This window comes from Rhamphochromis sp. 'chilingali', assembly GCF_963969265.1.
Source record: "Rhamphochromis sp. 'chilingali' genome assembly, chromosome: 8".
Lineage (NCBI taxonomy): Eukaryota > Metazoa > Chordata > Actinopteri > Cichliformes > Cichlidae > Rhamphochromis > Rhamphochromis sp. 'chilingali'.
This window is the reverse complement of record NC_137935.1, coordinates 4,647,596-4,660,048: the sequence shown is the minus strand read 5'-3', so window position 1 is coordinate 4,660,048 and position 12,453 is coordinate 4,647,596. Positions and strand designations below refer to the sequence as shown.

At 41.1% G+C, this 12,453-nt stretch overlaps 1 pseudogene across 1 annotated transcript; it reads left to right on the top strand.

The window, feature by feature from the left end:
- Positions 1-914: 914 nt before the first annotated feature.
- LOC308401038 (tubulin alpha chain-like) lies at positions 915-4,861 on the top strand (annotated as a pseudogene). Its single transcript has 2 exons — positions 915-970; positions 3,942-4,861. The product of its transcript is annotated as a tubulin alpha chain-like (transcript).
- The last annotated feature ends 7,592 nt before the right edge of the window (positions 4,862-12,453 follow it).

Genomic DNA, 12,453 nt, shown 5'->3' with positions numbered 1-12,453 from the left:
AACGTAGCTTTGTTTGTTTGGTCAAACGTACAGAGTAAGTGCTCACACACTGCTGTTGGTTCATCACCAGGCAGATGTAAGACGTTGGTTGTGTGTTGACATGAAGAAGTGATGCGTTTGTCACCTGCAGGAAACTTTCTTGGACTTTATTCACCTTCAAAATTCTGTCTTCGAAACTACTCAGCCCGGCTTGTTGCCACTCCCCGTAATGTCTGATCCAACGCACCGTCAGATTCTCACCTGCTCCTTTACATCGCACGTCTTCAGTGGCATCAGGACTTATGATAGATTCTTCCCCCTTTACTGTCTTGCACACAGTCAGGCTGATGTTTCTCTCATATGTCACGCTGCCCTGAGTCCAGCACACATCTTGGTACAGTCCAGAGTCTGAGTGGGTCAGGTTGTTGAGAGTAAATGAAGGAGAACCATGAAATGTCTCAGGAAATGAGAGTCGTCCTGTCAGGTCTTCATGTACTGTGAAGCTTCTGTTCCAGGGGTCAGAGATGTTCCACAGGACCAGAGTATCTTCACCAACACGTCTGGAGGTGATGCAGGAGCTGTTTTGATCTGGGAGCTTGAACTGTAAAAAGCCGCCTTCTTCAATTATGGCGATAAATTCTTCTGCATGAATGTTGCTGATGAGAGTGAACAGCAGGGAGAAGCAGAGCTGTGCGACTGCAGCCATCCTGCTCAGAGGTCTCATGGTGAGTGTCGTACAAGCACTGACACTGCTCGCTTCATGAGCTTCCTGTTTGTGGTTGGAGGAGGAACGTCACTTCTTTATCACATCATCAAGGAACACTTTGAAGCATTTGGCTCGATATCACGCCGTATATCTGCTTTCACTCTTCACAGGTCAAAGTGTGGACACGGTTTTTTTTATACTTCGTTGCATGGGTCCAGGTGTATCAAACATGTGGTCTGGAGCACAGAACCGGCCAGTCACAGTGTCCAATCTGAACAGTTACAAGTGAGATAATGTCAGCTTTACCACACAGCCATGAATATTTATGAAAATGTAAAAGTCCTTTCTAAACTATTTAAAACTTTTTGAATAGTTTTTTAATTTCAAAAACAACTAAAAAAATGTTGTTTCCTATGTGATCCTTCATAAAACATCACATATTTTCCAACATAATTCAGGGTTTGGTTTGGCCTAAGTAAGCAGAGAAGTCCAGGCATCCAGTTTCCATGCAGATGTTTACATGAAGCTCATCATCTGATGATGAAACTTACTTTGCACCCAAGCAGCCCAACCAGAAATTGAAAGTGTACATGCATCAAGGGACGGAGCGCATCCCGTCAATAGGTCCAAAGTGCAATCGAGGCTAATCCCATGATCTTCTTATTTTCTTGTAGACCGAAGTTGAAAATCTGGCAGTATTTATTTTTGTGATTTTTTTTCCACTCTCAGCCGTCCTTCTCCTGTATTTGGGCCTGTTTGTTAATTTATTTCAATCATGTAAACAATATACAGGTGCATTTAGCAAAGAAAATTAGAGAAAAAAATACTATACAAAATAAAGTTAATACATTTCAATATTGCTTCTGTTCTGATTCAGTTACATGTCGAAAGGGAGAGGGAAGAAGTACACATTTATTTAATCCCACCCCTTTGCCATAAGTTATCCGTCAACATTTAGTCAGCTTCCTTACTCATAAGGAAGGACGATCGTGGCTCAAGAGTTGGGAGTTCGCCTTGTAATCAGAAGGTTGCCGGTTCGAGCCCCGGCTCGGACAGTCTCGGTCGTTGTGTCCTTGGGCGAGACACTTCACCCGTTGCCTACTGGTGGTGGTCAGAGGGCCCGGTGGCGCCAGTGTCCGGCAGCCTCGCCTCTGTCAGTGCGCCCCAGGGTGGCTGTGGCTGCAATGTAGCTGCCGTCACCAGTGTGTGAATGGGTGGATGACTGGATATGTAAAGCGCTTTGGGGTCCTTAGGGACTAGTAAAGCGCTATATAAATACAGGCCATTTACCATATAATCTGTAATAAAAATAGTGAACAGATTTCTGATGTAATATATAATATTACACCATGAAATTTTCTAAATAGCGACATTCACTTAATTTCAACATTTTCCCTTTTCTTTATAGCTCAAGAAGATCATATCTTTATAACTCTTGTTGAACTGTTTTATGTTTGGATATTGCTTCAATTTCATATTCAAACTGTTCCACAGCTTCACTCCATGCACTGAAACACAAACGCTTTTTCCTGTTGCACGTACCTTCCCTGTTTTGAGTTACAAAAACCCTTAAATTATAACTTACTCCTTTAAAAAAAACATACTCTGAATATAATCTGGCAGTTCCTTATTTTTTGCTTTGAATATAATTTGTGCTGTTTGGAATTTCACTAGATCAGCAAATTTCAATATTTCAGACTGCAAAAATAGTGAGTTTGTATGTTTCCTATAACCTGCATTGTGGATGATTCGAACTGCTTTTTTGTTGAAGAGTAAAAAGTGAAAGTAATGTGGTTTAATAGTTGTTGCCCCAGACCTCTGCACAAAAGCTTAAGTATGGTGAAACCAGTGAACAGTAGAGAATATGAAGTGATGTCCCGTGTGATACCTGCTTTGCCTTGTTTAGTATTGCAATGCTTCGTGATACTTTGGAATGAATATATCTCACGTGAGCACTCCAGTTTTTCATCTATTATTACCCCCAGAAATTTATTTTCACTGACTCTTTCAATATCAACACCATCCATCCATCCATCTTCATCCGCTTTATCCGAGGCCGGGTCGCGGGGGCAGCAGCCTAAGCAGAAAGGCCCAGACCTCCCTCTCCCCAGCCACCTCCTCCAGCTTATCCGGGGGAATACCAAAGCGTTCCCAGGCCAGCCGAGAGATATAATCTCTCCAGTGTGTCCTGGGTCTGCCTGCTGGGCATTCCCAGTTATGTAAAAATAGAAAACAATGATCCACGCTGCAGTTTCACACCTTGCATTTCCATCCACTGGGACAAATTGGACCCTTTGCCATCCTACTTATGGGGCATTTTAATATTATTTAAATAAACTGCCAAACGTTTTTTGAATTTGCCCTAAAATAAAGTCATTAAAAAAATTTGAATGTCCACTTTAAAAAAAAAGTGGACATTAAACACCACATGTATAAAGATTAATTTGCACCATGAAGCCCTGCTGTCACAAACTTGCATAGATGTAACATTGTCTCTGAAGTTAGATTTAAGAAAGAAGCGCTTGAAGTTTTTACAACAGAACGTGACGTCATCAGGTTGGTGGGTTGGCTGCGGCTCATAGACTTACATTATATTAGAAAACCAGTGAACCTCAGTGGAAAACAAGATTAAAACTAACAAGTCTAAGGGGGTCACTTTGGTGCTCCCCCTGGCTACAGCAAAGAGTTTCATGTTAAGAAACCAAAGATGTACTGTCCACTTTCACTCTGTGTCTCCTAAACAGTCAGTGTTTCCTCGTTGTTTGGCTAGCTGTGAAACGGGAAAATCCACCTGTTGGCTGTAATGTTCATGCAGGTGGCAGCAGGGAAAGTGGATATTTATTATTCAACATGCGTCTGAGCTTATATTGACATCATAGGAGGTAAACTCTGTCGTGGAAGTAGGTTTCCATCTAAGTTAATGTCAGCTGTGACAGTTCTAACAGTTGTGCTGCTTGTTGTAGATCAGAAATAAATATAAACAGCTTATATTAAGTTGTGCCCAGTAGCTCAGCAGATACTCTAAAGCTCATGATGTAATGAGGAAAAGAAAACAGGCTGATATCCAGATTGACGTTTTGGAAACTGATTTTGCTTCTGCAGCATCCTGTGTGCAATCCTGTTAGAATATGTCTGATCAGGGCGATGGTTGGATCCTGTTAAATACCCCAATTCTTTGATCTTTGGGCTGAAAGAAGAACAACACTTGGTGTTTAATGCTCAATCAACAATCTCTTTATACCATACAACCCTTTAGGCATAAACGTCTGTATGGGAGATTTGCACAGGAGGTGGAGTTTTCCATCTACCCAGCTCCCCAAGTGTCCACCGCTGTGGTTGAGCCATACAACTCCATCCTGACCACCCACACCACCCTAGAGCACTCTGACTGTGCCTTCATGGTAGATAACGAGATGACATCTGCCGTAGGAACCTCGATATCGAGCGTCCTTCCTACACCAACCTGAACAGGTTGATCAGCCAGATTGTGTCCTCCATCACTGCTTCGCTCCGCTTTGATGGCGCCCTCAATGTTGATCTGACAGAGTTCCAGACCAACTTGGTGCCCTACCCTCGTATCCATTTCCCCCTGGCCACCTACGCCCCCGTCATCTCTGCAGAGAAAGCTTATCACGAGCAGTTAACTGTATCAGAAATCACAAACGCTTGCTTCGAGCCAGCCAATCAGATGGTGAAATGTGACCCTCGCCACGGCAAGTACATGGCCTGCTGCCTTTTGTACCGTGGCGATGTGGTGCCCAAAGATGTCAACGCTGCCATTGCTGCCATTAAAACCAAGCGCACCATCCAGTTCGTGGACTGGTGCCCCACCGGTTTCAAGGTCGGCATCAACTACCAGCCACCCACTGTGGTTCCTGGTGGAGACCTGGCCAAGGTCCAGAGGGCTGTGTGTATGCTGAGCAACACCACCGCCATCGCTGAGGCCTGGGCACGACTTGACCACAAGTTTGACTTGATGTACGCCAAGCGTGCATTTGTTCACTGGTATGTGGGTGAGGGAATGGAGGAGGGTGAGTTTTCTGAGGCTAGAGAGGACATGGCAGCTCTAGAGAAGGATTATGAAGAGGTTGGAGTTGACTCTGTTGATGGGGAGGGAGATGAGGAAGGTGAGGAGTAGGTTCATTGCAATAAAATCATCAAAGTTATGCGAGTTCGCTCAGAAGCACTGTTACGTTGTTCTACCAAATCTTGTTACACATTCCTGTGTATATTTTTCAACTTTAAATAAATGTGTTTGAAAATGTGTTTTAATGCTATGTGAGAGTGTAACATGGAGACATGACCACTTTGTTTTGTAGTTCTGTTCTTTCAATATCAGCACTTTCTTTTATTAAGGTGCTTCTTAATAAAGAGTACATGAGCTGTTTAATCACTGGTATGCTTAATTTTAACCCCCCAAAATCTAGAAAAGAAAGTTAACCGCCAGGTTAATTCTGAATAAAGTAAAATAACGTAAATAAATTACAAATATAATAATTTAACATTATAATAACTAAAAGCGACATTTTTAGTGAATCTATATCTTTCTTAACCCCCCTAGTTCACAAAGCCTTAAAGTTTACTCTTCGGGCGCCCCTCATCCCCCGTTTTTTTCCGCCAAAATTATGCACACCCACTGCCGCGCTATGCATTCTGGGATATGTTGGGCCACGAAGTCTACACCGCCACATCCTTAAAATTCAGGGAAATGAAGGACGCATTTGAGGGCCGGATTTCGAGCAGCCATCGAAGTGGGACAGCCTTCGTCGCGTCGCTGTGACGTAATCGGCCTTAAAATGCGGCCTTTAAGGCTGCAGACCCTGAATTGGGAAACAGCCATAGCCTAACATATGAAACAGGAAAAGACGGCCGTGTAATCCCTTTATTTCCCTTGAGAGAGAAATGGATCTGAAACCACAGAAATCAGAGTGTTTGCAGAGTGCAGACACACAGATAATGAAGACATGCTGCTCGGAAATGTTAGATACAGATAAAAATGGAGTGTGTGTGTGTGTGTGTGTGTGTGTGTGTGTGTGTGTGTGTGTGTGTGTGTGTGTGTGTGTGTGTGTGTGTGTGTGTACTGAGCCAAGATTGCAAAACAGCCCAACTGCCTCAGTAATTATGGACCTTATAGTCCTTACAAACACTGTTTCACTAACTTCAGTAAACATTTTACATACATATGTCAATGCTGTGTAATTTACAGCAAACGCCGTGAACGCAGCGGTGCACGAGCCACTGCAGTGGAGCTCACGTACAGCTTTGTGGGCTCAAAATGTGGTTAGAAATATTTTGTACTTGTACTTTTGTATGTGTAAAAAGAATTTGTGTGTGTGTGTAAAAAAGATTTGTATGTGGACTTAGCCAAAAAAAAAACCCGTGTGAATCTCTGCAAGTTACAAGTACGAATTTTGACCCTATTTTTCTTCCTTTCATCTGATTGGTCAATGTCATGTCAATCACAAATGTAACAATCCAATCAGAGAACAGATGGGTTTGGCTGTCGGAGGGGAGCTTTTTTGAACTGCAGGTTATTACTCTATAATATTACTTACTCTAATATTATTAATAATAATTATTAGTAATATTAATTATTAATTATCTAATAATATACTAATCTAATATTACTTACACCGCACTTTACAGTTATTTATTTGTAAAAAATGTTTGGAATCGTATGATTTTTGTTCCACTTCTCACATGTTTACCACTTTGTGTTGGTCTTTCACGTGGAATTCCAATAAAATTGATTCATGTTTGCGGCTGTAATGTGACAAAATGTGGAAGAGTTTAAGGGGGCCGAACACTTTTGCAAGCCACTGTAAAGAACTTGGAAAGAAAAGCATCTTGCATCAGGACATCCAGATGTTTTTCTTCTCTACAAAGGTGTATTAAAAAAAGAACAGCAAATTATAATATTAAAGCGGATGTGTGACCTTAAAGGTTTCTGGCTGAAAAAAGGTCACTGATCAAACTGATTCTTGCTCACAAAAAACATTTTAATCAGATTCTCTGCAGGAAAATTTGAAAACATTTCCTCCTAACTTCTCAGTATTCACTTATCAGCATTCAGTCAAACGTTCATTTACGGGTGTAGTTACTGCTAATAACTGACTTTCCACAGCAGTTGTTTGGTCGGACACAGTGAGAGATGTAATCTGTTACTCTTCATGTGAGAAAGAAGGTGTCTCTGAGATGTACTAATAGTGTGTTAGTTCCAAATAGTAAATTAGTGAATGTATTTCATGGCAGCTTGATTATTCTGGGACAAACAGTGCAGTCTTCCTCAAAGCATCACTGTGAATATAATCATATAATGTTAAAAATATAATAACAGTCTTTTTATTATTGGTCAATGAAATAAATATTCAGCCCTTCAAAGGTGACTGACCTACTTCAACAGCCAAAATCACATATTTCTGGAAGGTCCACTCACTGGTTATTCAGCATGCCAGGCTGCAGTTACACCATGCAGACAAAAGAGCACTCGGAGCAAGTTAAAGGAAAGTTTATTCAAAAGTAGAAGTCTGGGAATGGAGACAGAGGAGTTCACTTAAATCTGTCACTATGAAACGGAAGCAATCAAATCTGCCTAAATCTGACACTCAAAGGTAAACTGGATACCTGGCTGACCATCACGTTCACGACCAGGTGAGGACGGATCAAAGATCAGGAGTCGATTTCAGGCTTGGGCTTGCTTTCATCATATTAGTCCAATCCAACTTGAATCCAGATGATGGAAAGATAGCCCGGGTCTGTTGATGAGTCTCCACTTAAACACTGACGTTGTTTGTGTTTCCTGGAGTCCCGTCAGTCCTGTAAACCAGCGTCCCCAACCTTTTTTGTGCCACGGACCAGTTTATGACCGACAATATTCTCAAGGACCGACCTTTAAGGTGTCGAGGATAAATACAACAAAATAAAACCAGTACCGCTGCCAAAACAAGAAGAGTTATTCAAAACACATGGGAAAAGACCCAGGAAAACAGAGTTAATGATTAAAAAAGATTTTAAAAAATAACGCTAAAACCCCTGAAGAGCATCAGTTTCACACCCAAACCTCAACTCTCGCGGCCTGGTACCAAACGACCGGTGCCGGTCCGTGGCCCGGGGGTTGGGGACCGCTGCTGTGAATAAAAGGAATCTGTTTGAAGGCTGTGCAGAGCAGCGGGACCACACATTGTCACGTAACGTTTTTCATCATATTAATATTTATTTGTAAAATAGTAAATTTTAGTTTTAATGTTCAGTAAATAAAATTACATTATTGAATACTACGTGCTACGCAATAATAGTAATAATATTACTTCTAATAGTCGTAATAGCAGTTATTGTTTTTGTTGTCATCATGCTGTTAAAATTGTGACTTTTAAAATTTTAATTAATTAAAATAAAATATTTAAAAAAAACTTTTTTAACTCTACCACCAAAAACCGAATACTAAAAAATAATAATAAATGATGATAACATGTATTTATTATGTTGCTCTTTGTTTGATTTCTCTTCTGTTTTTTGTCTCCATACAGGTGATCCAGGTGTTTTGTTTGTTTTTCTTTTTGTTCCTTCCCCCCTTTCTCATCATCTCTTCTCCCCTCTGTTTTTCTTTCTCTCCCTCTCTTTCTTTCATTCTTTCCTTCTCCCTGTCCTTTCCCCCAGTCATGTCTGTCCCGTCTGTAACAACTGATAATAAAATAAAATAAATACACAATTATAATAAAGGTCAATCAAATGGACCAACATGGCATCTTTCTTGGCCTTCAAACAACAATTCTGATGGCTAAAGATCCAAATGGGACAGGCAAATAAATAAATAAATAAATGATGATAACCATGTGCAGCTTCTCTCGTCTTCCATTTTTCCCTGATGTGTTTCACTCAACATCAGACATGTGTTAAAGTGTGTTGGCTGCATATTAAGGTCAAAATGCTGATGAGCTCTGATCCAGTTGACTGATATACTCTGCTCTACATCCTGCACTGAAATATGAGGATTGTGTGTTTATTAAAATTAAAAATCATCACGCAGTCATTGACAGAAGAGCATCAACATTCAGCCTGTTAGATTAGATTTAGATATTTTTATTTCAGAAATGATTCCTAACAAAAATGGAGAATATAAAAACACAATCAAAGCAGTAAAGTCCATATTATGAAGTGTTTGCTGTATCAGACAATCATGTTTATTCACAACAATGAAAACAATATAGTGCAGATAAACATGGTGCTGTAATGAATCTGCTCTTAAACACAATAACAAAATACATTTTCCAAGAGAGATGATAATGATTCACATCAGAGTGAAGAACGAATACATTTACAACTGGTTTCTAACATTTCTTATAGATCGAACTGATCACTGATAGAAACAGAAGAATATTCAAAATGATACTCTGAGAGATACATGAATGAGATATGGATAAACATCAAATTACATAAAACAAAAAAGCACAAAATCACTATGACTGAAATAAAATATGAGCAGAAATATAGAAGAATTAAGTCAAAAGATAGAAAAAGGCAAAATGTTTAAAATATATAATCACATAAGAGACTGAACCGTCCAGTCAGGTCACAGATTCATATCTACAATAATATTTTTCTTTGTTTTTGTTTTGATTTAATCACTTCTATGTATTATTATTATCATCATCATCAGCATATTAAGTGTGTGTCTGAGCTGAAAGCTGCTCTCCTCTCCTGGTTTTCTGTATCACACAGACCACAACAACACAAAGCATCACCTGCAGACCGCTGAGCAGTATCCACCTGACTCTGTAGAAGGTCGAGTAAACCCCAAAAGGCTCTCTGTGGATCAGAACAAATGTTTCTCTTGACACACACTCATACCGTGACTTATAACCTGCACACACATACTCTCCTGCATCTTCCAGTGAGACATTAGAGATTATCAGGCTGTCACGGGAACAAGTGATTCTTTTGTCACTGCAGAACTCAGCACTGTACACAATTTTGCCTTCTGTTTGGATCGACTTCATGAGCCAAAAGCCCCAAGTACTTTTTTCCAAATCATCAGAGCATCTCATAGTGACTTCATCTCCCTCTGAGAAAACCTTTACTGCAGGTGGACCAAATTTAGGGCACACGAAAAGCCAGTACGCGTGCATTACTTTTTCACCTACACAGCTGTAGATACCTGAATCATTTAACATTAGTGATGGAAGTACCAGCGAGAAGTTTCGACCAATTTCTTGATCAGTATCGTAACGTACTTCCTTCATCCAAACCGGGGGCTGGTCATGAATGGGGTCCATGAAGGGACACTCCAGCACAGCTGTGTCTCCCTCTGAAGCATAACGTAGCTTTGTTTGTTTGGTCAAACGTACAGAGTGAGTGCTCACACACTGCTGTTGGTTCATCACCAGGCAGATGTAAGACGTTGGTCGTGTGTTGACATGAAGAAGTGATGCGTTTGTCACCTGCAGGAAACTTTCTTGGACTTTATTCACGTTCAAAATTCTGTCTTTATATAATTGATTCCACTCCCCGTAATGTCTGATCCAACGCACCGTCAGATTCTCACCTGCTCCTTTACATTGTACGTCTACAGTGTCTTCAAGACTTGCGATAGATTCTTCCCCCTTTACTGTCTTACACACAGTCAGGCTGATGTTTCTCTCATATGTCACGCTGCCCTGAGTCCAGCACACATCTCGGTACAGTCCAGAGTCTGAGTGGGTCAGGTTGTTGAGAGTAAATGAAGGAGAACCATGAAATGTCTCAGGAAATGAGAGTCGTCCTGTCAGGTCTTCATGTACTGTGAAGGTTCTGTTCCAGGGGTCAGAGATGTTCCACAGGACCAGAGTATCTTCACCAACACGTCTGGAGGTGATGCAGGAGCTGTTTCGATCTGGGAGCTTGAACTGTAAAGAGCCTCCTTCTTCACTTATGGCAATAAATTCTTCTGCATGAATGTTGCTGATGAGAGTGAACAGCAGGGAGAAGCAGAGCTGTGCGACTGCAGCCATCCTGCTCAGAGGTCTCCTGGTGAGTGTCGTACAAGCACTGACACTGCTCGCTTCATGAGCTTCCTGTTTGTGGTTGGAGGAGGAACGCCACTTCTTCATCACATCATCAAGGAACACTTTGAAGCATTTGGCTCGATATCACGCCGTATATCTGCTTTCACTCTTCACAGGCCAAAGTGTGGACACGTTTTTTTTACACTTCGTTGCATGGGTCCAGGGGTATCAAACATGTGGTCTGGAGCACAGAACCGGCCAGTCACAGTGTCCAATCTGAACCATTACAAGTGAGATAAAGTCAGCTTTACCACACAGCCATGAATATTTATGAAAATCCTTTCTAAACTATTTTAAACTTTTTGAATCGTTTTTTAGTTTCAAAAACAACTAAAAAAAAATGTTGTTTCCTATGTGATCCTTCATAAAACATCACATATTTTGAAACATAATTCAGGGTTTGGTTTGGTCTAAGTAAGCAGAGAAGTCCAGGCATCCAGTTTCCATACAGACGTTTACATAACGCTCATCATCTGATGATGAAACTTACTTTGCACCCAAGCAGCCCAACCAGAAATTGAAAGTGTACATGCATCAAGGGACGGAGCGCATCCCGTCAATAGGTCCAAAGTGCAATCGAGGCTAATCCCATGATCTTCTTATTTTCTTGTAGACCGAAGTTGAAAATCTGGCAGTATTTATTTTTGTGTTTTTTTTTTCACTCTCAGCCGTCCTTCTCCTGTATTTGGGTCTGTTTGTTAATTTATTTCAATCATGTAAACAATATACAGGTGCATTTAGCAAAGAAAATTAGAGAAAAAAATACTATACAAAATAAAGTTAATACATTTCAATATTGCTTCTGTTCTGATTCATTTACATGTCGAAAGGGAGAGAGAAGAAGTACACACTTATTTAATCCCACCCCTTTGCCATAAATTATCCGTCAATATTTAGTCAGCTTCCTTACTGATATAATCTGTAATAAAAATAGTCAACAGATTTCTGATATAATATATACTATAATATCACATCAGGAAATTTTCTAAATAGCGACATTCACTTAATTTCAACATTTTCCCTTCATATCATATCAATATCAATTGGGTTCCGGCTTGAGTGAATGCTGGTGCGCCTGGCTGAGCTACTCACTGGTACATTTTTGATTATTTAGATTATTTGGATTCAGATTTGAATGAACAGGGACATTCACACTCAGGACCAGATCGATCTCTGCCAGGGATTGATTTGCAACGCTTGTCCTCAACATCTGCTGTTTCAGCTGAATGTGCTCTTACGTCTTCTTCTCAGTGAGCTGCACTAGCCTACCTGTTCGTCGCTCCGGCTGGCTCGTCTCCTTTTCCTCCACATAATCGAAGATGTGGCCCAAGATGTTCCTGAGCTGGTCGGCACTATTTTGGATTCTCCTGACGCTCGTCTACCATCCTATGGCTGGACTGCTCCGCTATACAGCCGCTGAGCTCCTGCACCTTCGTGGGCAGCTGTCGCTCCCGTCGCCAGCGGAGCTCCACTACCACCCAGACATCACTTTCCAGCCTCGCCGGAGATACATCTATCGCGGGTCCTGCAGGATTTTCCATAACTCCAATGGAACTAAATCGTTTTGGTCTGTTACTTGCCGCCCTCGCAGGAACCCTGATCGGGTTGTCAACCACCGATCTCTAGCCCACCTGCCCAGGGCACCGACCGCGATTAGCAAAAAAGAAAATACTCCACTCAGTTTCGATCTTCTAAACATTCGCTCACTGACAAATAAAGGGGCCTCTC